Source organism: Sturnus vulgaris, chromosome 19 (genome assembly GCF_052056855.1).
Source record: "Sturnus vulgaris isolate bStuVul1 chromosome 19, bStuVul1.hap1, whole genome shotgun sequence".
NCBI lineage: Eukaryota > Metazoa > Chordata > Aves > Passeriformes > Sturnidae > Sturnus > Sturnus vulgaris.
Window position 1 is genome coordinate 8,245,299 of NC_142261.1, and position 27,502 is coordinate 8,272,800.

Genomic DNA, 27,502 nt, shown 5'->3' on the forward strand with positions numbered 1-27,502 from the left:
ACAAACCTGGGTTATGCACAGAACAGGTTTCTCCAGTATTTATTGCCTACGTTACTGGCCAAGCTTCCTTGTAAGTAATAGTCAAATAATCGGCCTGGGTCCTTTTGTGAATGGCTTGAGTCTGTGTGGTCCCTCCTTTGTTAGAGCAACTCATGGCTTCTGAAAGCTTCTGCACCCCCTGTTCTGAACAGCAGAGCCTGGTGGCACCAGCTGCTTCTGCCTGGAACAAACATTTGCATGCGACATTAAAAAGAAAAAAGCTAGTTTCAAAATGTATTTTCTTTTCCTTATCCCCTCATTTTTTTAGCCCTAGATCAAGCTCGGGAAATATTTAAAAGATAAATATATTTAGCTTTTTCTACAAGCATCTTTTAAACAAGTAAAGCTTGAAGAGGAAAGAGTAATCTTTCCTTCAGAAATAAAACAGCAGCCAGTGTTTGGAAATATTTTAACAATAGACCATATGGGAGTCCCAAACTATTAAGCTTTATTATTCAGAAGGCGGAAAATGTGGTTTGATATTCAATTGATATACAGCATAAATGAGAGCCGCAAACTCGGCTCCCTTGAGCTGGGATTCAGATGTTCTCTTGAATATAATAACCAATGCTTTGGCCTAGTTCCACAGAATGCATCCAGCCTGCTGATCACAAGCCAAGAAACTGTAGGCTTTTTTTCCCCTTCCCCTCTCTTCTCCAAAGTACTTTCCTCTCCTGCCAGCATGAGCTTTTGGCCTGAATATAAATCTCCTGATACTGGATGTGTATAGAAAGTGGGGAGGATGCTAATGGTGCCCAGCAGTGGAGCTGTGTGTGTGCACGCGTGTGTTTGTTTTCCTTCTGCTTTCATGATAAGATTTTTCCCCTCGCAATGTGCTCTCAGGGGATTACCTTGGTCATCCTAGGTGGGAGCATCTTTGTTCATGTTTCACTGTTTGTTTCTTAGTGCTGTGGGAGCAGGTGAACATCTTTTGGGGTTACTGTGAAGTGGTGCCAGAGACCATGAGAGTGTGGAATTTATTAGAGGGAGAGACTGGAAGTGGTTTCAGTTTATTTTCCTTTTTTTTTTCTTTTTTCCCCCTGGTTTGTTTTGCATATATTTGTATTTGCCCTTACCCCTTTCTATCACATCTCTTTTAACTTTCTCTTCTATGGGGAAAAGAACCCATAAAAGCTGCTTATAAAATATTACATACACGGACCAAGATTGCCTGTATGCAAAAAGGGACTGAAACATTGATCCTGTGATCAACTTATGGCAGACTGGATCACCCATTTTTTTGACACAGGATCCTTTTGGTATCAACATCCTCAACTGTGTTAGGTCCTATCTTTTCTATCCTCTCATGATCTCTGTGGTTTGTTATTTCTCCTGAGTAGGCAGGAGACACCAGCATTAAGGTATCTTGCATTTTTCTCTAGAAGTATGGTGAGCCCAAGAAAAAAGACTCCCACTTTACATGTGAGTCCAGGAATGCCTCTCATGTAGAACACTGGAGAGAATAAAATTATGCATGCTGAACGTGGAGTTCAGTTTTGGCTTCTGTCTTTTCTCCATTTCTCTTTTCAGTTGTTCATGATAGCTTAAATTTTCCGTGTTTTTGTCTCAACCCACAGTCAAATTTTTTCCTTTGGGGAAAACTGGAGCAAAATCAATTTCAGTGCAATTTTTCAAGTCTTCTTGACTTGCACTTACATCTGTTTGGTGTGGGGGAGTGGAATTTTATCATAAAACGTTTGATTTATTTAATGTATTCAATAAGCATCGAAGATGTGCCAGGTACTTTCTCAGCCCTTTTGGATGAGAAATCTTGCAAGCTATGAACTTAATAAACAAAGAAGTTCCAGAACTCAAAATTTCCCTGCTGTTAAGGTCTCCATATATCTGAGGAATAAACCAAGTTTGAACAAAGCAGATCCTAAGACTTGTCAAGTATGAAATGTCACAGGCAGTACTGATGAGATCTGTGATTGAAACAACTATTTTTAAAAATATATTTCCTGATCCTGTTGTCTGCCTAACTTAAAACAAACTCAGCTGAGATGTACCCATGCAGCAACTCTACTTTCATTGCAACTGTGAGTCTGTTTCTGTTGGTGAAGCTGCTGTTATGGGCATGTGGTGCTGTACCAAGGGCTCATCTAAACAGGGTCATTGATTGAGACCAAGGTAAGTCACAAATTGAATGGAAGAGCTAGTCTCAGTCAACTTCATCATCCTAATGAAGAGGCAATTTGGAATAGTTAATAAGGAATAGCTGTTCTGGAATAATCCCTTTTTAAGACAAACCCTCACTGTTTCTATAATTGCATTCCAGGAAGCTATTCTGTTCTGAATCAGCATGGGATAGAGTGCCTAGAAGACGTTCAGACCAAGCACAGCTAGCGGTGAGTGGGCAATACACACTGGGATGCCCTATTGCAACCATTCCAAGTGAGCAGCAGAATAGTCAAACTGGTTGCCTGTAAATCTCTCTAAAAGGCAACTGAAAGTAAATACAAAAATCACAGTGCAAAGGCCTCTGTCTTAGCAGGGATGAAGTCTGAGCTGCCTGAGCCTGGTGTTACGGACAGAATGCATGTCTCAACCCGTAACTGATCACAATTTGATTAAATGTTGGGGTGTGGAAAGGACTTGTGTGCTTTTTCCCAATGTGTATATTTACATCATTATGTGGGAGCAATCAATTTATCAAACCCATCTGATTATTCAATAGTAGGGAAAGACAATTGGTTGGAAGAAAACGTGTATTGTTTTTAAGGTGGATAGAAAACTGGTTTAAAAGAAATTCACACAATCCCTTTCTTTTGAGGAGAGCCTACACTAACAAACTGATCATGGAAAGGGAAACACAATAATTTGTCATTGCTAATAATTTAAAATGCCATGAAAATCTTCCTGCAGCATAAAACTTTGTGCTTGTCCTTGCCAAGGAGGATGGGCTGGAACAGAGGTGGTGCTTTTGTGGTTCAGTACATTGGAGTTGTGATATAGCTGCTGTTAATTCATAGTTCTCTTGACTTCTGGAACTCACCCTTTCTTTTAAAAGGGAAGGTGGCAGCCTGGAGTGGAGAAGCTCCAACTGCAGCCCTCTGGATGTTAATCCACCCCAACTTTCTTAAGCCTCCTACTTAAATCATTATCTTAATGAATCACCATTGCTGCTATCTTCAGTGCTACACAGGAACATGCAAATTTTAAACAGCCTGGGGGAAAGCCCTTTTTGTCTGTAAAGTGCTCTGATACTTGCATTTAGATGTTACCATGATAAGTACCTTGGATACTACTTTCTGCCTAACCCCGTGGATAGATCCTGGGGTGTAGCTCTCCCCAGGGCCTGCTGGGCAGCTCTGGGCTCCCTGAGATGGATGTGATGATTCTGCTACTGACTGGGAGCAGCAGCTTGAGCTCAGGTGGTTGAAGCCAGATCACTCCACCATTGTCCTTCAGCTGAGGGCCTCCTGCCTGTGCTTTCCTGTAGTTGCAGAATGACAAGGAGATAGGGAAGTGAGGATGGGAGTCTGTCCTTAGCTCTCCAATTGCCATTTTCACTTTGGGCAAGTTTCTTCATCTCTTCACTTGAATTTTTTTCACAGCTTAAATAAGCCATGCAAATGTTCATGGATCAATGAAATTTTCTCCCAAGTAGATATCAAGGAATTTGATACAATAGGAAAACTACCAGCTTGCTATAAAAATATTTGTTTAATGAAAAACTGAACATAGTGAAGCCACTGCAAACTGTGTCCAAGACTTTCAACATTGTGTCTTCCAAATTTTTCCTTCATGATTCAATTTGGCTACACATTGAGCTTCAGTTCTCCCAGTTGATCACTTGAGAAATCTTGATTTGTAAATGGTTGATATGGAGAGAGAGCCACGTATAACTGTTTCAGATGGCAAATCTTTGTGGTTATTTACAACATGTATTGAAAGATTTGATTCCTTTATTCATTTAAGCCAAGAGCTGGAGAAGCTGTTTCATGCAAATGTCCTAGATGATAAGAAGTGCCCTTCTCAAATTGCGAAGTCAGTTCATCCATTGTCCTTTTGCTAGGGCTTAGAAGTAAAGTCCATTTCCTACTATGGATGACTTTTCCTCACTAGTAGTAGTTCTGCTTCTGGAGCAATGGCAGATAAATGGGGAAGATAGCAGGTGAGCAAAGATCCTTTAGTTTCAGCTAAGAGAGGACTTTATTAACAGAACTGAGCTTAAATGCATTTTCTGTGCTAACATTCTCAGTTGTCAATTGCTTCTGGGAGAGTTATGCCTACAAGAGACGAGAACACTTATCTCAAGGGGAATGAGGACATCCTCATTCCCTCATTCTTCTCAGTCAGATCTTCTCTGAAACAAGTTCAACTGGAGCTAGATACTTTCATGCTAAGAAGAATGCAGCTTCCAAAGAAAGGAGATGAACAAACAGTACATGCTGACTTTTTGTAGCTCAAAGCCTTGACAAATGTCCACGTGTAAGGCAGGAGATATGATCTGCTTCCTCGCCTGTTTGTGCACTCCTTTCTGGAGAACAGCAAAGAACTAGCTGTGACTCAAGTGACTCAAACTTTTTTCCCTGCTTGGTGTACCTCCGAACAGACTGCTGTTTTCTTGTTATAGTGTTTAAGGCACTCTTTGCAAACTGCTTTACAGTGATAACTTTTCTGCTTATTGTGAGCAGGCTGTTGTGTTCTCTGTGTTCAAGCTCCTAGTAGGTTCTGATCCCTAATGGGATGGAAGCATTTTATAACACAGGGGTAAATTAACTGGGGAACCATCTAATAGGTTCAGCACCACAAGAAGTGCCAGAGTAGGGATTTCAGAAGAAGTATCAGAAGGGAATTGTACATATGTGTATAAATGTGTGTGTATATTGTGCATACATTTCAAATAGAAAATAGAGGTGACTGACATGTGGAGCTGAGGGCAAAACTTAAATGCAACTTCTTCTCATTCCAGTCTTGGAAAATCATGGTGATGGGTGTAGACAGGTCTCAGGCTGACTCTCTGAATTGCCTTTATGTCAGAACTCCAACAAGGAATTTGGTTCAATTTCTTATCCTACTGAGTAAAAGGGATGTTCTATCTCACATAGTTTCCTTAGGAAACTGAAGGAAAGGGATTCTTCTTTACAGATCTTAACACACCCAATGTAATTTTTGCAGGCACTGTGTGCAAAATATTCAGTAAATGAGCTATCCAAAAGGAATGTTTCAATATGCTGAACTGGATTACTTTATTCCCCCAGCTTTTGCACACTGTTTTATGCTCATGGGTAGTTGTAGATTTTTGTCAATGTACAAAAGTTGTTATTTCTATAGTTATCCCATTCAAATTCAGCAGTTTGTTACTATGGAAGTAAAATGTGTCTGTGCTATTATTTTCTTAATCTGTCTTGAGCTGCTTTTCTTAACTGCACGTTCATAAGAGTCCGAGTTTGCTCCAATTACCTGCTCGGTTTTCTGGTCAGGTATGCTGAGATGTAGTGTTTCAGTTTATAACTTTGGTTTTTGTTGTTTTTCTCCTGATGTGTTACAACTGCCTGCCAGAAATTCTGAAATTGTGGTCAAACAAACTGCTCTGATGTTTCCTCCCAGTGTTTGCTAATTCAGCAGCACTTGAGCTGCTTATAAGAAGCACAGAGAAACCACAGCTGTGAATGGCAATGCTGTGTGAACAAGTGATGCACATAGCACTACACAGGTAGAGGGGTTTTAATCTGCAAGCATATCTGTCATTAATTTTAAGGCCTTTAGGAACTGTGGTAGCTCAGCTAAGAGAGGGGAGATAAGCCAAGCAATTATATGGAGCAGCTCTGTTTGGTGAAGCACATCTTTTGGGATTAGCAGGGGCTCATGAGGCAGGGTAGTGATTTGTGCATCACACTGCCAAGTCTGACTGATCCTTCAGGACAGTCACTGTTATGTAGGGCCTCCTGGGAAATTTCTTAAGACTGGGATATTGTCTGGGACAAGACTGAGAAAGTTTCCTTGGTTTGTCAGTATAGATTTTAATGCAACAATGCTCCTCCTGTTTGCTGGGGAGAACCACTTCCTTTCTGCTTCTCTCCTTTGTGGACCTCCTTGCTGGGTGTACAGGTGAAAGAAAGCAGCTTTGAGTGACTGCAAACTGCTGTGCTTTTGGGAAGACTCTGAAAAATGGCAGGGATTTGAAAGCTGAGATTTTGACTGACTCGAATTGAGTAAAAAATTCGAGAGAACTGTGGCACCAGTTGTTGGGAGAAGAAAAATGTCACCTCTTACCTTAGCAGACTACTTAAGAGCACTCTGAAGTGAGTCCCCAGAAAATTCTTGCAGAGGGACAAATGGGCAGCTGGGAGGAAATGCTGTACTCCCTGAAGAAACAACTAACTCTGGATGTTTACCCAAGCTGGTAAACCAAACAGAAACCATCAGTGTGCTGCTGGGAAAATCCGTGGTGTGCCAGTGTCTTAGGCACAGTGCAGTTCAAATCATCACCTTCAAAGGTAGTGGAGGGCTAGGGAAGATCCAGAGAAAAATCAGTCCCTGTGATTTCTCTTTGCCACAGAGAAGAGATGACTTATTACAGAAATTGCAGATGTGTTGTATTGTCAGGAATGGGAAGGGGAGTAGGGAGTGATCCTTCACAGTTCCTGGGTTTGCTAAATTGATTCAAAGCAGGCAAAGAGGAGGCACTCTGTCAAGCAGCAGTTACCACGTGAAATTCATTGCCACAGGGTGTTATGGATAGCAGAAGTCTAAACAGATTGAAAAATCGATGAAGGACAGATAAGTCCTTATTAAAAGTGATGGCCTGGATGCAACCTCTGGATCAGGACATCTTTAACAATTGCACAGGGTGTAAGAAGGAAAAAGACTGCCTGTATTCTATGTCATTGCTTTTCCTCCCTCTGCCATCCCTCACTTTTTCTCTTTTTGGTCCTATTCTGGCTATTGCTGAAGAATAGAAAGGAATAGACCTTTACTCTTATAACACAGCTATTTTTACAGTTCAAAACTAGAAAGGAAACCAGCTACTCTGCAGTGCAGGAAACTAGTTTTGCCTTGCAGCCTACAGGTAATGTAAACCACACTGAAATGGAGAGAATGAGGAGTCAAATGCCTAAAAATGTGTATGTGTTACAAAATGCCCCTGTAGCTGGCATCTTCTTTAAAACTCACAGTGAACAGGAAGCTGAGCTTCTTAACGAAGTATAAGTAACTACAATGTTTCCAGTTACTTTCCGCAGGTCTCCTCTCGGTGCTACAGTAAGTGATAATGCACCTAATGAGCTGACTTGGGCATTTTTAATGCGAGTAGCAGTGACACCTTGGGTCGGAAGCTTGAGGATGGCTGCCCTCCACAGAAAGGACTGGTGGAGCACGACAGGGAGGGAGGGAGCAGAAAGTTGGGAAGGAAGCTGAAGAGAAGATACTAAAATGCACAAAAGCAGGAAAGTATAAAACAGGGGAGGGCTTGTAGCCGTGACTGCAGCAGCAACAGTCGGCTGATATTTGGGAGGTGAAAAAATCAGTTTTACATTTTGCTAGACGACTGTACTGTAATACAGCAGTGCCTCCTGGCAGGGAAAGCAATGTAATGTAAAGCAATACCGCGTGGAAGAGCAGTTGGAGAGCTGTCAGAAGCTGAGTAGCTTGGAATGCTTCCACGTGAACCTGGGAGCAGCGAGCTCGCTGCAGCGTGGCATTCCCTGCCCCGAGGAGGAGAGCGGCTGCAGCGCAGGCGTCACTCGCCACCTCCAGCACGGCTCGGCTCTCTGGAGGAGCCTTTTCTAGGCAAAATAGCCAGAGTTTCTTTCTTCTCTTGGGAGATTTCTCTTCCAGCTCACAGAGCTCTTGTGAGTTCACATGCCAGGCAGTCCTGGGGCAAATGAGTTTGTACCTGTCAGCTGTCATCACCTGCCATGCAGGAGTACTCTAGGGCACAAGGTTCTCTCCAGAGTGGGCTGCTGGATCTTTGGAATTTTTTTAAATTTAATTTTATTTTTTTTGTGTGTGTGTGTTTCCAGAGGGCTTTGGTGCAGGGCATTGGCTTTTATTCCAGTTTTTAGTTTTTGGATATATTTAGTAATCTTACTTGTGGTTTTTACCTCCCTTCTCTCCTTGCCCCCAGCATTTTCCTTCCCTTCAAGTCCTCTCCCTCACTCTGTGCATTGCTACTATAAATTGCTTGGTATGAAAGGTCCTCTGGATGCTATTAAGTAATTGGTGGAAAAGCTTGTTTAAACATCACAACCCTAAGTTATTTTTTTTAATTGCCCTTTGAGGTGGCTGAAATGCTACTGAAAGATTACTTTCCTTTAATACTGGACAAGGAACTTCATTAGGGGAGGGAAATAGCGCTCTTACTAGACTAATTCCAAATCACAAGTCATCTTTCTTTTAAAGAAGGGATGTGCGGTCTTATTCCCCCTGGTTGCTTCTCCATGAAAACCTGTTTCTTCCACACTTTGCACATAACATTGTGTTTGATCAGGTAAAGGTCTGTCTTCTGTTTCTTTGCTATCTTCCTGATAGCAAATGAAGCTTTATCTTGTTATTTTGGCATGTGTATTAAGATTTTCCTTGAAAATAAGATTTTTCTCTACTATAAATTGCTAAACAAAATGTGGACAGATGCAATCACAGCCTCTCAGTACATAAGCCAAGAAAAGTGAAGCAGAATGTGTATGGTAGGAAATGGATTCATCACCTCTTGCTTTTGTTGGTTTTAGTAGTCTTTGATGGCAGTTTGTGGGATATTGTGCAAAAGTTGCATGCACTGTAGATATAACAACTAAAGGCTACCGAATTGAACCATCTTTTTAATAACTAGGAAGAGAAACTTGAAATTACAATGGTTGCCTTAAGCAATTTTCATAGATCTTAATGAGCTTAGATCTGCCTTTATTTAGACATTGCTTGTGTTCTGCCAAAGGTTTAAGGAAAGACAGAATGCTCAGCTGCAGAAAGTCTGTCCCTGTACATGAGGAACAAGAGTTTATTCTGACTGATGAAGCTGCTTTTGCAAGTTTTTTTATTTATTTATTTAATCAGCTTAAGAAATTCAGGATGCTTGTTCTCCTTTTCTAAGCTGATGAATAAGAACTAGATCTAATGAGAGGCCAATATCTGGTAGCTCTATATTTTGAAGGACAAAGCAATGTGAATTCAGTTTTAGATCATCAGCTACAGCTTACTTTTCTTTATGAAAGAGTTTGTTTTAAACGTTAAACATGTTTGCACTTAAATGCTTAGTATGGTAGATACAAAAATTAAGTAAAAAATTCTCAATGGATCATTAATTTTTGAATTTTCAGGCATTATGATTCAAATGAGAAAATGTCTAATAAAAGTCATTAGCTGTTTATTAAAATTATAGAAAAGAAGAGAAATGTCAGCTGGATAAATACCTATTAAATTGAATAAATGTTTCAGCTGGAGATAGTGCAACTCTGGTTAGCAGAAAATAAGACCAAATTGAGAGCAGATTATATTTGGTTGCAAATCAATATGACTTTGTAGTTACCAGCCACTGATCATCCTTTGTGACCTAGAGTGTAAATGTAAAACAAAATTCAAATTGGTAGCTTTCAATTACTTCCATTTAAATCCAGTCTCCTCTACCGCTGAATGCTCTCTTGAATAAATAAGTAAAAGCACATTTAGCTGCTGGCATGGCATTGCCCTGGCTTTTCCTGTATTTGCAATGGTTTGATACACAGATAAAGGAAACCCCCTCTGTGTGTTCATATATGAAGTCTCTAATGGAACAGTTGGTCTCTTTTTTTTTTTTATTATTTTTTTTATTTCCTCTCTCATCTTCATTACCTTCCCTTCAAATGGGGGCAAGTGAATTTTGAATTTCTTATGTTTTAAATACTTCTCAATGTATGTGAAGCTGAAGATATCTCTGAACATAAGTGCACCTGGTGTCCTATTTTCCTTTATTTTATATTGTTGATGCAAACTTCAAGAAAGCCATAAAGAGGTTTTTCCTATTTTACTCCTGGTCACATTTTTGGCACTACAAATTTGAACATTAAAATTAATTATGGCCTTAGAGACAATCCAACAGTGAAATAGCTTGTAATTTACTTGAACTCTGAAATTCCACCGGTTAAAGTTGTGTAAAACTTTCCAATAGTTTATTTATATATTATTTTAAGAAAAAGAACCTTAATTATGAGTCTGGTTGCTCAATAAAAAAGAATAGCTATCTGGCTAATTACTGCTGTGCTCTAGATCATTAATTTTCTTCTTAATGACAGTAGGATTTTTTCCATTTTCCCCTTTAAAACCTTTTCAATTATATAACAAATGTGCTTGATTTATGGGGACACTCTCTAGGATTTTATGCCCCAAGACAGGCACGTCATGAAATGGCTGGAGGTTGGTGAAGAACCTCAGTTGGATTAAAGGCTTGCAAGTACTGACAGGAGTGGGAGTTGAGCATTTGGATGCAGGCCTGTACAGAGGCACGTGGACAGCTCTGTTCTCAGCTACTCCCACTTTAAGGAGTTGTTTTGCTTTGCTCTCACCTAGAAATTCAGACTTTCCCTATGGGAACACACAGCTCTGGGTATGTGGAGAGGTTGCTCATAAGAAGGTCTGGTTTTCACAAAACCTGAACATTTTTTTTTGTGGATAAATGATTGCACTCTTGTACTAAATGTGGGGATTTTTAAAAATGGCTTCTTAAATAATAATTTCTGCTTTAGGTGTGTCACCAAGTCTCAAGGTTCCTGAAGTGCACATTTTCTATGTGGCACAGTTATGAAACACAGCTGGGCCTCTGTTTGTCTGTTTGGAGACCCAGACCTGCTCTATCAACTTGGTTTCAAGTTGCTTGAGAAGTACAGGACAGTCTGTATTCCAAGATTTCCTGACAAATATGTGAAGTTCAGAGCTCTTACCAGGCTGGCTGCTAACTGGCTAACACTGTGGCTGGAAAAGAGTAAAGAAAACACAAGGATGCTAAATTTTGGGTATGGAAGGCTGTTCAGCATTTAAAGTCCTGGTGTCTGAGAACACAGGGTGGCATTTGCAACTGATGTTTGCCTGGCAGTGAAGGACCTAGCATAATAAATAGTTGGCTAAGTAGTAAGAGTTCACCTGGCAGTTAATGCTGATTTTTATGGCTATAGACTTGAGGCCTCTTGAAACTGAGATATAAGGTGTTTGTAGGAGTAGATGGATTTGGGGGACTTTGAGGTCTTGCTCATGTGTTTGAGAATGAAGTATCATGGAATCCTAGGTTTATTTGAACAGAAATGGCCAGTGAGATGAAGAGATAAATGGGATGTAAAGTATGTGAGAATTTCCCTTTGCTTCCAACTTGCACTGGACTGATGAACTGGGTTCATTGAACCCTCTATTTTAACCAGTCCTTGAAGGGTTATAAAGCAGAGGTGGACTGAAAAAACACTTGAGAAGAACATTTAGCTTGGCAATGCCTTCATCCCCAACAGCTGATTGTGATGCCTGGAGCCAGCTACTGTAGGGATGAGCAGATAAACCTGATGTGTACTGAAACCTGGAAATTAGAATTAATTAAACAGTGTAATAATTTATGGATGTGGTAGATTCCTTGTAAGTCAGACTTTTCATCAAGATTGGTCCACTCATTTTTACTCACATACTCTCTCCTAAAAACCGTTGGAAGAATTGTTCTCTGGAAAATGAAGTCACTTGTGTTGCTAAGGAGGAGATCCTCCAGGGCTCCACCTCTCAGCCCATGTGTGCTGCTCAGCAGCTTCTCACATCTGTCGGTGCTCTGCCTCCCTGGTCAGTACTACAGGATCCCTTTCATGATGGATGGCATTGGGGCAGTTCTTCATGCTAAAGAGCTCCTTTGAATTGGGATGCAGAGCGATAGCTAGAACCAACTAACTCTTCCCTTTGTACTATCTGTACCACTCATGACACAAAAAATGTCACTGATGTGTTTGCTGCCATAAAAATTTTCTTACTATCTCTTTCAGCTGCTTAGGCCAGCAGCTAGCATGCTCCAAGGTTAGTGATGAATTAGGCTGAAATTGCCAAGGGGTGTCTTTCTGCACTGACTTGAAGATGTATGAGGCTCGCTCTCCTTTGTTCTTCCTTCATCCTGCTTTAGCCATACCTGCATTGTGCCCTGTCAGCATTTTCTGCTTGGGAATGGCTGGGTGGACTTCGCTCTGTTAGCCTTTTTTTTTTTTTTTTTTTTTTTCATCTTTTTTTATTTAAAAGGGGGTGTTCAGCGCGTCTGTTTGGCATAAATTGTTGAGAATTTGCTGGTAACAAGCGCAGAGGAGGGGAAGGAAAAGACACTTGGAGGCTGCAGTCAGTCTCCCGGCAGTGCCCCCTTCCTGCCCTGGAGGAGGTCTCTTGCTTGTCCCTGCGCTGGGTCGGCCCCTGGAGCACAAGTGCTCGGAAGCAGCAGTGGAAGGGTGGCTGTCTGTCTGTCTGTCTGTCTCCGGGATCATGTGGCAAAGGGGCCGTGCCTGCAGCGAGAGCGGCTCCCCCCGTCACAGCGAGGAGTCACAGGACACCGCCGGGGGTAGCTGCAGCTGGTATGCACTGGTACTAATATAATCCCGCAGGACTGTATCCATGGGACACAAGTGTGACACGGGAGGTATTTAAGGAGACACACCTGTTCTAGGCACAGGCTGGGTATTGCATGCCTTGGAAATGGAAGGTTTTGGTGGAGCAGGAAACGCTCTGATTTTATCCTCAGGAGGGCTTTGCTTTCTTCTTTCTTCCTGGTTGCACATTATTTTATAATTCCCTAATATTAGGCAGTCCTGTAGGCTGTTAGCACCGGGCTGCTTCAAAGGCCAGGCTGGTGTTTGCAGGAGAGAACAGCCTCCGGTCTGAGTGATGGTTTGGGTGTAACTGCTCCCAAGAAAGGGCAGAGAATTTGGAGAATGTCATCTATGTGTGGGGTTGGGTTTTTCAGTCCTTTAGATAATTTAGATTTTGTGTTGTGTTTACCAGTATTTTTATTATAAGGCCTCTGTCTTGCAATTTAGAGCAGTAAATCACATAAAAGTTGTACCATCTTACACATTTTGTACAAAAATATTTTGTCACTTTGGTTTGAAATCTGAGTGTATTTCCCTCTCTTCTTCCCATCTGCCCCCATCCCAAAAATTACTGTGAAACAGTTACTCTCCATAAGAAGCAGCAAGTAAATACAAATTAATCTCATGGTTGCATAGCATAAAGAATTAAACTGCTTAGATTTTTATCTCTCTTTTTAAAGTTTATATGACGCTTGTTTGGCAGAAGATAGGTTCTGGATTTTTGCTGTTAAAAAGGGAATGTATTATGATAAAGGAAAGAGAAATTGCAGGGTCTGTCATATGACTTGATTCCATCTGTCTGTCATGTCTTTCAAGTAGAATGGAATTTTTCTCTCAAATTTGATGTGCCTTTTTTTTATGTTCATCTGAAATCTCCTACTTTGCCTTAGTCTCATTCCACATGGCCCTTCTTTCCATGGATTCCTGCTCTTGGTGAGGTGTTAAGTGCTTGTTGGTTTGGGACAGCTTCCAGGATTGGGGCCAAGGCTTCTCCTACATTTGATAGATTGTTGTGTGGAAATAGCAGCATCTGAGGAGTCTTTTCCTCCCATCTTTTTTTTAAATAGGATTTTCATGTAAACATCCAGTATGTCAATTGTCTGCAGAACTAAAGTAATGGCTGGTGGAAATGAGGAGTGTTGTGCTCTAGGACCTGGCTAGTTTGGGCAGTGAGGTATTTTGGGGGGAAGGTGGTAAATTCTCTTCTGTAACAGCTTTGCACTCAGTGTGGTTGTCTGGAATAACCAGTCCCTGAGTGGACAACAGATTCTCCTTCTCAGAAATTAAAGGCTGTTGGCAGGGGAGAAGATCCTGGGAATGGAGACCCCCTCAGCTCCAGCCATACACTTAGCCCACGGGGTCATTGACCCTTAAGGGGGTATAAATATGTATCTTTTTAATCCTAACCTGAAAGAGGACTGCAGCTGTAGGCTGGTGTTCAATTTGATCAGATCCAAACCCCCAAATAGTTTTCCTCCCTTGTGGCAGACACATTTTTGTACATATAAAAATAATTGTAAATATTGTAAAAATACCTTTGATTATGCTACTGAAAAGCAGAATATCTTGTTGTAAGGAAAGAATCATCCCTCTCTAGCTGTGGTGCCTCCCAGGCTGGCTTTGGGCCTCTGCAAATCACATTTTGCTGCATAGCCTAAGGTAGACACAACCTCACTATCCCTGCTAGCTGGTAACAGTGGGCTCTTCCTCACCTCTGTTCCTACTGGATTCCCCCAAAGTTAATAGATGCACAATCAAAAACTGAAAATATTTATTCTGGGTTGTTTTGGGATTTTTTTTTTGGGGGGGGGGAGGGGAATGGGGAGTGGTTTGGTTTAGTGGTGTTTTTTGTACCTTAACTGCACCCTGCAAAATGTCGTGGCTGAGTTGTTTCCAAATACTGGCATCTCCAGGGAAGGGGTTATAAATTGCTAATTTAAAGCCTGCAACAGGATAATTAACTAACCAGTTTGATGTAAATGGCTTAATGGGGCTTTACTAGCCCCTTTGAACTTAAATAGCACTAAAAAGTAAACTGTAAATACCTTCAAGGAACGCAGTGGCATGTTTGAATGTGGGGCTGCTTGGCTGTAAGGAGCAAGCCTGCTCGACTTGCCTAGAATCCACTGGCCTGTGTGACAGCAAACATGTCAAGGGGGTGAGGGGACCAACTAGGCACCCCTTGGGGAAGGCTCTGCAACTACCTTGGTTCTCAGGAAGCACACACACTGATATATCAGGCTTTCAAACCTGTCCTGCCTGCTTTGGAAAATTTAAATCACAACCTCAGTTTAAATGCAACTGTAATGAATTTCATCAGGATTGAAGGAAAAAAAAAAAAACCAACAAAACAACAGAAAACCCAAAACCCTGAGGGAGAGGCAGCCACTAGAGTCCACCCTAATTTTCCTGCAGTTCTATTTGCATTAAGGTCTTTTGGCAAGTCCAGGCAGAAACACTACACTTTATTTCAGAAGACCTCGTTACCCACTGAGTCTGCTGAGACAAGGTACTGCAGCCCTGCAGCAGATTCCAGTTTCTGATGTATTTGGGGGACTCTGGGGAGAATCTCCAGACTTTCATTCTTGCTGGGCTTTTACAAGGTTCCAAGGGAGGAAGTCAACAACAATTAATCACCTAGAAATGAAGGTCATTACAAAGTGGAAGCATCTTGTGTAGTTAGGCATTGATCTTACTTCTGACTATGGAAACTGGGGTGTTGGAGAGGAGAATTTCAGGCCCAAAGGCCCACAGGAATATTCCCTTGAAGTTCTTCCTGGTTCCAGTGGTGCTCTGCTCTGCCTTCTCACTGTGCATGCCCCACACTGTCAACAACAATTCCGAGAACCTTTTCTTCATTGTTCCTGTCTCACAATCATCTTTCACCTACTGCCAGCAGCCTTCCTGGATACCAGGGGATGTTTTGGGGTTTGAAGCACAATCCTCAGTTACTGCTGTGACCTTTGACACGTAGGATTTGGCTCTGCAGCCAGCTTTGTTCACGACTGGTCCTGATCCTTGCCTGTGCTTTGCTGCCTGCTCTGCTGTGCTGCCCTGAACACCATGGGGCTTGTAAGGCTGAGCCAGAGCAGGGCTGATGCAGAAAGAGGGCAAAACCTGACCTTTAAGGTGGCTCTGACTTGGATGCTCTAAAACACATCATGATGTCTCATCCTCTATAATGATGGCTCTATTTTTGTGTGATTTGGTTTGGGATTTTTTTCCTCCTGGTAAATAATGTATCACTGACAATGTTAATGCTGGCCTTTAAAAAACGTGGCATAAAAGCACTGAAATCTGTTGTAGAGAGCCACGATGTAGAAGTGCTACATCTTATTTTAAAAGTCATGTCTGCCAGGGGATTTAGCCCTGCACACTAATTATTCAGGTGTCTGTTGTATGCAGGGATCAAAATGCTCTGCTGTGGCCTTTAGAAGAGTTAATAACATGGCACTTTGCTCTTACATGCTGACTGAAGCAGTTGGCACCATGGCACTACCTGCTTGCTGTGTGTGGGTTGGGAGCACAGCACAGGATTAATTTGGGGTTGTGTTGGCAAGGATCTGTCAGCAGAGCTTGCCCAGCTGCCTGTGCTATGTTGGAGCTGTTAATGCTTTACTTTTATAAGCACTGACCTAGAGTACATTTTAAAAAACTCAAAATACTCACTGTTAGAGAGAGACACTTGCAAGCAGAAGAGCTCTGTACACACAGTGTTCATGGCTGGAGACTCCCTTCAAGGAACACCACAACACCTCAGCCTGCCAGCTTTGCTATCTTGGCATCTGACTGGGAAATGCAAATACTCAATCTTAATCCTTCATTCCCACACGCTGACATGTATCCAAGGGGAACTTCTGTGAATGTTGTCGTTATTTCCATATAACTTCAGCTGCTGCTTTGCTTCCCAGAACCTCCCCATCATGTGTCTCAGTGCAGTGTTTTCCAGGTCTTTTGGATTTGTTTCCCTAATGGAAGGTAGGCTTTAGTGTGCATGTCCTTATCAGAAATCTGAATAAGGGAGTTGAGGGCACCCTCAGTGAGCTCACAGGTGACACCAGGCTGGGTGGGAGTGTTGATCTGCTGGAGGGCAGGAAGGCTCTGCACAGGGATCTGGACAGGCTGGATCCATGGGCTGAGGCCACTTGGGTGAGGTTCAACAAGGCTGAAAGGATGTTTGTAGCAAGATGAGGGTTGGTCTCTTCTCCCAAGTAACAAGCAATAGGGCAAGAGCAAATGGCCTCAAGTTGTACCAGGGGAGATTTAGGTTGGATATTAGGGAAAATTTCAAGGAAAGGGTCGTCAAGCATTGGAACAGGCTGCTCAAGGAAATGGTGGAATTGCCATCCCTGGAGATTATCGGAAGGGTGTGTAGATGTAGCACTTGAGGACACGGGTTAGAAGTGGACTTGGCAGTGATGGGTTAATGGTTGGATTTGATTTTAGGAGTGTTCTCCAGCATAAATGATTCTATGATTTTATATGGAGAAGAGGAACAAACCCTGTGATTTCTATTCCCCTTCAAAAAACCCCTTCCACAGATTTTTAGATTCCTCGCGAAATCCTTTAAATTATACAATAATTTAAAAAAAACCCTTCTAATACACATTTTGTTTTGAAACCCACTAAACCTGACAACTAACTCTATTTGGTTTGTTGGCTTAAGAATCACAGGAAAAATATAGGTAAAAACCCTGGGCCAGGACTCTGGACTCTGACTATCACTAGAGAAAGAACAAATGATGTGTAACAGTGTCTTCCTGACCTATCTTCTGTTTTAAGAAAGATGAAAAATTTCATCAGGCTATTGCTAACATTAGAAAGTTATGCAAAAATTGGAACATAATGAAGACAAATTTTAAAGTGGTGTCTGCTACAGTTCCTGGGTGTGTTATCTCAATTGCCCTCTGCTTAGAGAGCAGCTGAAAAATCCAAGTCCTTTTCCAATATGTCAAAACCAACTTTTTCAAAGGATTCAGTAGCTGTGCCAGAGCACCTTGACTCTTTGTAAGCAAATGCACAGGTTTGGGACTGTCTCTGCCAGGGCCAGCATCTACACATACAGCTGGCTCTTTTAAATCAATTTGATGAATTACTGTATGCCTCCTAATTTTTCAACAGGCAAGTCCCTGCTATTTCTTGCCTGCACAAGATTAAACGGGCTTTCACACTACAGACCCTGTTATAAGACTTTGATTGTCTGGAGAAGGTCTGGGTGTGCAGTGACTGCTCCTGCAAGGGTCTGGGGATTTGGCATTACTATCAGGCTTCTTACATGAGGCTGCAGAGAAAGCAGGTGTGTGAAAGCCATGTTAGCATCTGTGAAGGAGGATAATTTGTGATAAGAAGGATGTCACCTATGTGACTTATTCAGGTTCTTCAGAGGCATTGACTTGTTTGGTTTGGGATTTTGAGGTGGTTTTCCTGCTCAAAAAAAAATATTCTTTGGGTGAAGTGCCTGCCAAGAAAATGCCTGGAGAAGGGAATAAATTAACCCAAGGTGGACTGACTTGGTGGATCAGGGAAAGCTGGATGGCATCAGAACATCCCTATGGCTGATGAGGCACGAGCCTCAGGATGTGTGTGTTTCCAAGCACCTGCACTGTGGTGTAATAATGCCACAATTTATTCAGCCCTTCTCTGTGACAGAACTGCATGTGGCTGAATAATGTGCAGCCAGGGGCTGAAAGCAGCTGGATCCTAGATACAGGTGTTGGGGAATGCACATTGCCAAGAGAGGCTTTAGTCCAAATGTATCCTCACTAAGAGCATTTTCTGCATCCTCTGGGCGTCTCTTGATGCTGTTGTATCACTGGGCTCTGCTGGAAGTGGTAAGGATGGAAGAATTTTACTTTTTCTTTCCACTCTAAGGTGTGGTATCAATGTGTTGTGGCTGTGAGCAGAAGTTTGTACATGTATTACTCCTTGGGCCAGATTCTGATCCTATTTATATAGGTATTAAACTGCTGTGCTGTTTCATCTGTGTTAGGGAAGTTCCAGCCTCTCTGGCTCTTTTTAGGTTTTGGTTCTGCTTGGCTTTTTGTTGTTTTTTTTTTTTCTTCCTTTAACCACTTTCCTTGCTGAGAAGGGAGAACTCCTGGGAAGTGATCCATCAAAGTTTTAAAATAACCCTTTAGTGTGGGTTTGGTTTTGGTTTTGTTTTTTTTTAGCTCTTGCTCAAACTTTTAAATATGTGACTTGTCTCTGTGAATTCTGAGAGCCTCTGAAACCTGCCAGCCAAGCCTAAGTCTTGCAGGAGGTGTGGCCACATTTGTGTTCTCAGAGCTCTCTGGCACAGACACCTGGTACACCTGTGTCTCCTGCTAGTTTCAGTACTGTCATAACTTCACCCCTCATGCCTGTTTCTCTGGTACCTCCTGTTTTTCCCAAGGTTATCTTCTAAAAATAGAATCTGTTACAGATTTTTACTCCCCCACACCCACCTTGAGGACAATAATTACCAATGAGATGGTATAATAATGCTGAAAGGAGGAGGGTGATGCATTCTGCTCTGCTCTTTGAGGCATTTTTTTTTTCTGGCAGGAAAAGAAAAAATGCACAAATTGCTTAGTAATTTCCTTAGGTAACAAATGTAAAGTGAGTAGCTTTTGAAATACTTGAGTATTTAAACATTTGATAAATCATGGGTTATCTGAAGAATAAAATTATTATGTTTTGGCACCAACAGAATTCGATGCAAAGGTCTCAATCTGAATAGAAAATCTCTTCATTTCCTTAATTGTTGTTAAGGTGGAGATAGCTGTAGTATCTGTGGCATTTGCCTGTCCAGAAACTAAAGCCATGCTCAACCCAGGCAAGCAGAAATGCTTTGGTTGATGCAGTTATCAGTCAGCAGCCAGAAATGAAAACATTCAGATCATTCATAAGATAGAAAAAACTTCTCAAAAATGAAGAAAAAAAAAACCTGAATGAAAGCATGTAAGGGTTTGAGTGGATGATGCTGAATTTACTGTCCTCTAAACTATGCCTGCAGCAGCCTAGAGCTTATTGTCATATAAACGAAGAGAAATAAAAGGGAAGCTGTCTCTATAGGCTACATGATGGAACTGGTGAGCAGCTGCTCCCATAGTCGGGTGCTCTGTGTGTGTGATAATTGCCTACAGATAGAAATGCTGTGTGGAGGAATCACTGCTGGCACACTGACACAGGCTGGCAAACGAAACTGTTTGGTGGAAGGATAAGAATCTACTACAGATCTTTAAAATCACCCTCATTGTGACCATCTCATGATCAAACATTACTTTCTTCCTGTGAGTATAAGCATAGCACATTTCCCAAACGATCTCTTAAAATAAAACCAGATTGGTGCATAAGAGACAGCACAACCAGTGAATCTACAGTGCTATTACCCAGAGCTCAGAATGAAATGGAAACAGCGATGGTGCTGCAGGTTTTACAGCCACCTCTGTGCTTGACTTTGACAATTATTTATTACCACTAATATTGTGCTTTGTAAACTTATACAGTGCTTTATGAAGTAAGACATGTTTCCTATTTTAAAGATCTTATAATCTTGTGGGCTGATAAGGGGTGCAGATTATCCCTTGGATGTTCATAAATAGCATTAGCATTAAGAGTTGTATTAGCGCTGGGTCCTTCCAAGCCTGTGGCTCTTTCTTTTTCTTAACAACACTTCCCTAATCAGGTGCTGAAATAAGGATTTCTACACCATGATGTTCCAGGCTGGAATAATGTGGACATTCTTTGGTTTTGCTTGTAGTGAAAGAGTAAAACCCAAGCAGAGTCCCAGCACGGTAGCTGCTGCTCTGCATGGGTTTAATCCACAGCCTTTGCTCGCCTCTCTGAGGCCACAAATCTGGAGTTTGGGGGATGGCAGCAGAGAGCAGGCTCGGGAGGTTTGTGTGTGTGTGTGCTTGCGCGTGTTTTAAATAAACAAACAATGCAACAGCAACTTCAACAAATTGTGAGTGGTGCTAATTTGTTATAGTGCTGTCTTGCCTTCTGGCAGTGTTGATTTAGGAGAAGCTGAGCAGAGCGGAACGGATGCAGGGAGCTGCTGGTTCTCTTGCTCTAGGATGTGTATATGGTTCAGCAGAAAATACTTTTAAGGGTCCTGTCCTGAGGAGCTTTCAGATTACAGGGTAAAGCACATACATAGACTCTCAATCCCCTTCTCAAAACCAAATCTTAGCCAAAAGTACCTTCCCCCCTGCCTTGCTCCACCCCTTCTATTTTTTTTAAATGAAGTTTTAAGTCTTAATTCATGACAAAAGCCTATAATTTGTGTACTTTGAGGACTGCCAGGAAATTCTTGACCTTGACAAGAATAGTGTGTAGGGAAGGAAAAGAGGAAGATCCTGTGCTTTGGACTGTAGCAAAGTTTTTAACACCCCATGACCTTGCTGGGCTGCCTTTCCTAATGTGCCTGGGGCTGTAATCCCCCAGGCTGAGAAGCTGTCTTGTCAGGGAGGGCTAGCCTGACATATCTCAGCCCTGGACCACTGCTCTGCAGGGCAAAACCAGCAGGATGGGAGCTTTGCTGGGAAGAGGTGGATTTTGGAAACATACATAGTGACCTCCCTGCAATCTGTGAGCTGAGTTTAAATAATGCTTGAAGTCTCAAGCGAAGAAGAGAGAGGAATAAAACAGTCAAAATAAGAAGTAGGGGTTGAGGAAAAGCAGCCAAAGAAATGAAGAATTCTGAAAGTGAGTAAACTCTGCTTTCCCATTAGGTCATCTTCAGCTTGGAGAGATTTGGATGCAATATGGGCAGTTTGCAGAACTTTGTTAGGCCTTCTGCTTTTACAAGCAATAGTGGCTTTCTGGCCTCCTCTCATTTGCCAAGCTCAGATGTGCTGAGACTTCTTGGTGGATGCAAAGAACCAAAAAAACAAGGGTTCAGGATGATGGGTGAAGCATCTGATTTGGAGGGATGGTTGGTAGGCAGTACAGTCTTAATACTGCCGGGACCAACTGTTATAGTGGTTTGCTTGAAAGACTTCACCAAAGCGAAACTTAAAACCAAAGATTTCTTTGCTAAGTACAGGGCTGAGTATAAGGTAAAGTTTTGGGGAAAAGCAAAGTGAAAAAATGTGGGTAAGTGCTAAAAGTGCTCCATTTAAGGTATCATTTATATTAATAACTGTTGCTGGAGCTATAGATATGGGTAAAGAGAATGAGGGGTTTTTTCTTATTGGAAAAAAACAAGACAGCAATGCTTGTTTTGTGCTCACTGGTATCTGGCATATGGTGAGAGAGATGACATTTTGGTTCAATACAGTTACTACACCCTTCAGCATGGAAACTCGGTGTTATTGCAAGCTCATGGTATTAGCAGTGTTGTGTATGCAGATGCTCCTGTGCAGACTGCTTCTCTCTGCAGAAACGTTTGCTGAGTCCACACAAGAAATGAAAATAAACAGGCCAATTGGGAGGATCTTTATCAAACCTGCTCCCATTTTTCCTAGTGCTCTGAGGCTTTGTTTGCTCTAACAAACCATGTAACTAAGGAGTCTGAGTCACAGTCACTAGTTCCAGCTGCCTGCCTTATCCCTGTCCTGGAGATCTCTCCCCAGTCGCGGGGACAGTGGAAAGGGTCATGCATTTGCTCCGGTATTGCTGCATTTCACAACCTGCTATCAGCTCGTACCTGTGGTGACTCAGAGCCCTAAAGCAGTGCTGCAGCAGGGAGTGTTCTGTAGGACAGTCTTGGTTGGAAGAGGGTCGTGACATTCCTCCTTCTCCACACTCTTCTGGGTGTGCTCCTGCCCTCAGAGCCATGCTCAGCGTGAGGCTGCCAACCCATGCACCCCCTGCCAAGTGGCCTACTTTACTGAAGGACAGGGCCCAAGGCTGACACTCTCTAGGATTAACTGGGAGGTAGCAACGATCCTTTAGTCATGTCCTAAATTCTTGCATTGTAAAGGGAGAATTCTGTACAGGCTCAGAGGTGGCTGGGAAACAGAAATTTTGCATACCAAAGGGGCCTTTCAGCTACTTCATTAAATATGTTGTTGTTGTTTTTGTGCAATAGGGAGTAAATAAATGAATTAAATGAGATTAGCATTGGACAGTGGAGCTGCCTTTACTACTTACAATGCAGGTACAACTAAAACTGAGTTTGCTCAGTTGTTGTAGGAAGAGAAGAGCCCAGACTCTTCTGCGGACCACTAAGTGGTCATGAGCTTCTGAAACTTTGTTTTGTGCCACTGCTCTGTTCCTGAGGTATGCAGGAATTTTTAGTGCTGGACTCTCTGGCTGACAAGATCTGCAATGTCCATTCCTCTCCCCTTCTCCTCCCAGTAGAGGTTTGGGTAGTCCTAGTCTCCTATGTGTCAGCAGTGACAATAAATGTACAATATACAAGCACCCTGTTTAGGAGTTGGCGGGAGGCTTAATTTCTGACTGCACTGAGATGTTCTAACAGTAGGAAACACCTTTGGTTGAAGCAGTTCTCTGCTAAACTCTGCCCTTGAAGAGAAATATAACTATGGAGAAGAGCTCTTGCTTCACAGTAGCAAGAAGCAAATTGATGTAATCTGGGTGGGAAAAACCTCGTCTTTGAGCTGCTGTTCAAGGAATACCTTTGTGCAGCATTCAGCCTGTGTTAAACTGAGAATTGCTGGTATTGCTGAGGGTTTTGCAGAGTTGTGATGCTGGGAGATGCAGCCGGAGTTCAGGTTGCTTAAATGCTGTGCAGAGCGTGATCTTCTGGAGAGGAGGGAGCTCCAAATTCCTGAGGCTCTGGCCCATTGTGCTTCAAGTGTGGTCGTTAACTGTGGGCTGGTCTGTTCATGCTGGCAGTGGTCTGTTCAGACTAGTTCAGTGAATGCTCTTGGCTCAGCACAGCCCAGGTCAGTAGGCAAACAGTTGCTTACATTTCACTTCTTCATTGTATTGACAAGATTTGAAAATCTTCAGCCTACAGCAGTCAAAACAGAGTGATCTGAATACAAACGACCTATTAGTTCAGTGTGAAAGGGAATTGGTTACAGAGTTGTGGGGATAAGTATGCAGGTGGCAATGATGGGAACACTGTCCTGGGCCTAAGACCAGAGGATATTCAGGAAGAATGAACTACCTTCTTATACTCTGTCCTTTCCACGACAACCCCGTTCCATTTCTCAGGCCTCTGTCCTGCTTTATGATCTCAATCAACATTAAGTATTATAGATATTTTTCATTTGGCCTTTTATCTTTACGGTTGATAATCAATAGCATTCTCACTTTTTAAATGTAAGATTTATATCTCCAGAAACACAGCTGGAGAGACACAACCATCAATGTGATAAGAGCTATGCACATGTTTCACTTCACCATGAGGGTCAAAAAACCTATGTTAAATCCCTGCCAGGATGCAGGCTTATTTCTGTACTGGCTTTTGGTGGGCTTTTTATTTTTTATTATTATTATTTTTAAAATTTTATTTTATTTTATTTTTTCATCATTACTTGTAGAAAGGAACCTGTGCTTAGGACACAACCAGCTTGTCAAACCTAGGGTAGCTGTGACATGTGCCTTTCCCTGACATGGAAAAGATGATGTTGCTTTTTCCTTTGAGCAGGGGAGGGTGGAATTATAGATCTTAAGTTTTGCGATGCTCATACAAGCTGCAGTTCACCATGAATCAACTTGACCTCTGCTCTCCAAGAATGGAGATTAAATTATCAGTGAAGCATCCTTATAAATAGGAGAGGGTATACAGTGTCTTCTTCTCTCTGCCTTACACCAAAGTATCCAGCCTGGCCCAATGCCATAACATCTCTTGAAGATATTTTCAAAGGCTGGGGAAGTGGGACAGGGTAACAGGGACAACACAGCAGATCAGGTTTGAAGAGTTTCTTCTGCTGCCTGTACTGTGTCAGGAATGAGACATGAAGCTCTGGCATCGGGCTGTTCTTGTCATAGAGGATTTCTAAATGGTGATGATATTCACTGCCTGAATTTTGGGGCAGAAGGAAGCTGGTGCAGATATCCTGGGATCTGCTGGTTTTGAATACATGTGAACTGGTCCCCCTGAAGCTCAGTGCTGATGGGAGTCGTGAACGCAAATGGCCGAGGAGCATCAGTAAGAAACTTGCAGAGTCTTTCTGTTCTGCTTCCGTCACAGTTCAACAGCTGTGGGGAGATGGGTGGAGGGGAGGTTGTTCTAGCAGTTACATATTTAAGGCAGGCGGCTGTTTTAAAATGTACGTTTCAATTTTGATTGCAGTATTTTAATTGCATTTAACAGCGTCCCTGCTGGTTCTCCATTCTGCATCCGTGCAGCCACGTTCTATTGATGGCCTGTTGTGATTTCAATGGAACATCATGGGATGTACCTGGCACGTCGGGCAGCACTGGATGGAGGTGCCTTTAGCCCAATGTACCTGGCATGGTAAGCGGCAACCAAGTGGTTAATCTGCATTCTACTGCTCATAGTTTCAGCTTGTATAGCAAGGTGTTCCTGCTTTGCTGCAGCCTTGCACTGACTGGAAATCACTTTGCTTTCCTGATTTTAGTGCTTTCGTGCACACAGGGACCTTACCCTTTTCACCCATGGAGATTCCCTTTCCCTGGGAAGTTTGCCATGCAGTAGAGAAGGGCTTAGCCATGTCAGACTCTCCTTGCTATTCTAGAATATGAGAGAAGAGACTGGGAAATCATTTCACTCTTTTTTTCTCTCCTTTTTGGGCCAGGAGCTGGTAGCAGTTGAGCAGGTATTGCCCACGTCCCAAATATCCAAACGTTGCCGCACAGAGGTACCAGACAGGTGCTCATGTCCTTAAGCAAAGCTGTGCCGTTTCTGCGGAGTCCTGCAAGAGCTGCCTCAGGGAGCAGGGAGGGCAGTTCTGCCTGGCACTAATTGGAATGTAACAAACTAAACAAGGGCCACTTTCAGTTTGCTGATGTGGTATCCTCTGCAAAATGATCCTCCATCCTCCATTTTCCTTCTCTTTTCCATGCCCATACCCTCAAAAATCGGCTGCACATCCTGCTCTGTCCTGCATGTTCTCTCCCTCCCCTAGCTCTGCAGACCTCTGCCCGAGTAACTTCACATGTGGATCTTAGCTATTTTGAAGTGCTAAATATTTGTGTGAGAAAAACAAGGGTGCTGCATCCTGTTTTCTGCTTGAGCCTTCTTCACAGAGCTTTTGCTGCTCCACTGCGAATGATGAAAATGCATGTTTGTGCCTCAGCTTCTGAATTCTGCTGTCTGACTGCTCGCAGGGGCTGGGGATAGGGAACCATTTGGACTAACACAGTTCCAGAACTTCTCCCCATTCTTCTGCTGTTCTAGAATGTGAATACCTTTGAAAGTCATGGCCTAATGACCTGCCAAATGCAACTCCTGGGGGCAGGTTAGTGGCCGTGAACCACCCACTACACTGACACCTCTGAGGGTCCTGGTTCTGTTGGGATGTGAGGAAAGGAAGATCAGATGAGCCAGTGAGGAACAGGAAAGCTCTCTTCCCAGTGGGGTTGTTAGGTACTCAAAAAAAAGTTGCTCCATCTGAAACGGAAGAGTGCAGAAGTCATCTGTTTCAGTTTCACTCGGTTCCAGTAGCAGCTGGACACAGCATTTTTAGTGTCATAAATTGGCGGGAGAGAGAAATGTAGGAAGCCGTGGATTTGATTTTGTCTTGTTCTTCTCCATGCTCACTGCTGCAGTGTCTGCTCAGTGCTTCGGAAGGTGGAGAAATAAGTAAGCAGGCCACTGTCTTTTCCTGGGTCTATTGTAACATGCACAGTAGGCTGACGTTTTAACAGCATCTAATTTGATACATCACATCTAATCTGTTTGTTGGTTTTTATCTGCAGTACTGTTAGCTCACTGTTCAGGTGCTCGGTGTCTAGCCTTCTCATCCAGCCACAAATCCTCTACGTGAAATGAGTGATTCCTTAGATCTGTTTTTGATTGATTCTTTGCTTCACTGGTGTTGCTTCTTAAAAGGTAAACAATATTCATGTGCTGCAATCTATAACTCAGAAATGAAATCAAATAGCATCTCCTGCCAGAAGTTGCTAAGATAACACATTTAGCATTCATTCAGTAATTACTTTTAGGAGGAGATTTAGTGATACTAAAGAGAATCAAACCTGCAGTGAATATGTATACTTTATATTGTTGAAAGGGGTGAAGGGATTTCTCTTCTCCTCTGTTTAGCAATTTCATTTTCTGTGATGTCCAGAGTCTTTGTGCAAATTGAGAGCAAATGAAGTTTTTCCTGCTGTGCAGTGAGAGCAGCACAGCTCCAGGAGCAGCCTGTGTGTTGTGCACAACCTTGCTGCCCAGGGGGTCACAGTGTGCCCCAGGCTGGGCACAGCAGCTCACAGTTACCCAGCTCCTGGGGCAATATTGCTTATTAAGATGCTGTCAGCTCTTAGCTTGCAAAGCTTTGTTTGATGTGTGGCATCTGCTTGCAGCATTACTGTATTCTGTGATTTGTGCCCTGTACTTCTCATGTCTTTGCATGTGCTGTGTCTCAGTGTCATGGGTATGGTGGAGGTAGTGGAGAGCCTTAGTCTTGTTTCATTCCCTCCTTGCATAGGAATATTTGAGCAGGTTCACTGCTCTGAAAAAAGTGTGTCTTCAATGTGAGGTAATCAGCCTAAATCTGGGAAAAGATCATCACTGCTGCTATTTGTCCAAAGACTGTGGCCCCAGTGAGACAGCTATGTATGCCTGAGGGGTTGAGCTTTTTTACTAGAAATGCATCTGAGCCTTTTCTGAACCAGGCCTCCTCTGAACTGGGAGTATGTTTCTTCTGTTTTTTTTCAGAAAACAGAAAAGGAAGGGTTATTAAAAATGATACTGAAATACAAGATGTATAAACCCACTGTGTTTTTTTGTTGTTTTTTTTTAGGGCTTTGGAGGGTTGTGGTGATGTTATTCAAATGTTATGGTTTGTTAAGAGATACTCTCTGCAAACTAATGGTTAGCAAGGCCTTTCTATAAGGCTGCACCTGCCATTTGTATGGGCAGATAACTT

At 42.5% G+C, this 27,502-nt stretch overlaps 1 protein-coding gene across 6 annotated transcripts in view; it reads left to right on the plus strand.

The window, feature by feature from the left end:
* HIC2 (HIC ZBTB transcriptional repressor 2) overlaps positions 1–27,502 on the plus strand; it is a 70,749-nt gene that overhangs the window by 37,964 nt on the left and 5,283 nt on the right. For 2 of the 6 annotated variants that reach the window (XM_014894576.2, XM_088175834.1), the window contains exons 2-3: positions 2,318–2,387; positions 24,763–24,906. The exons of 1 other annotated variant lie outside the window; for it this stretch is intronic. The gene's annotated coding sequence lies outside the window, so the exon portion shown is untranslated. Of the gene's footprint in view, positions 1–2,317; positions 2,388–24,762; positions 24,907–26,330; positions 26,464–27,502 lie in introns of all 6 variants that reach the window. 3 more of the 6 variants (XM_088175835.1, XM_088175836.1, XM_088175832.1) reach the window with 3 other exon arrangements.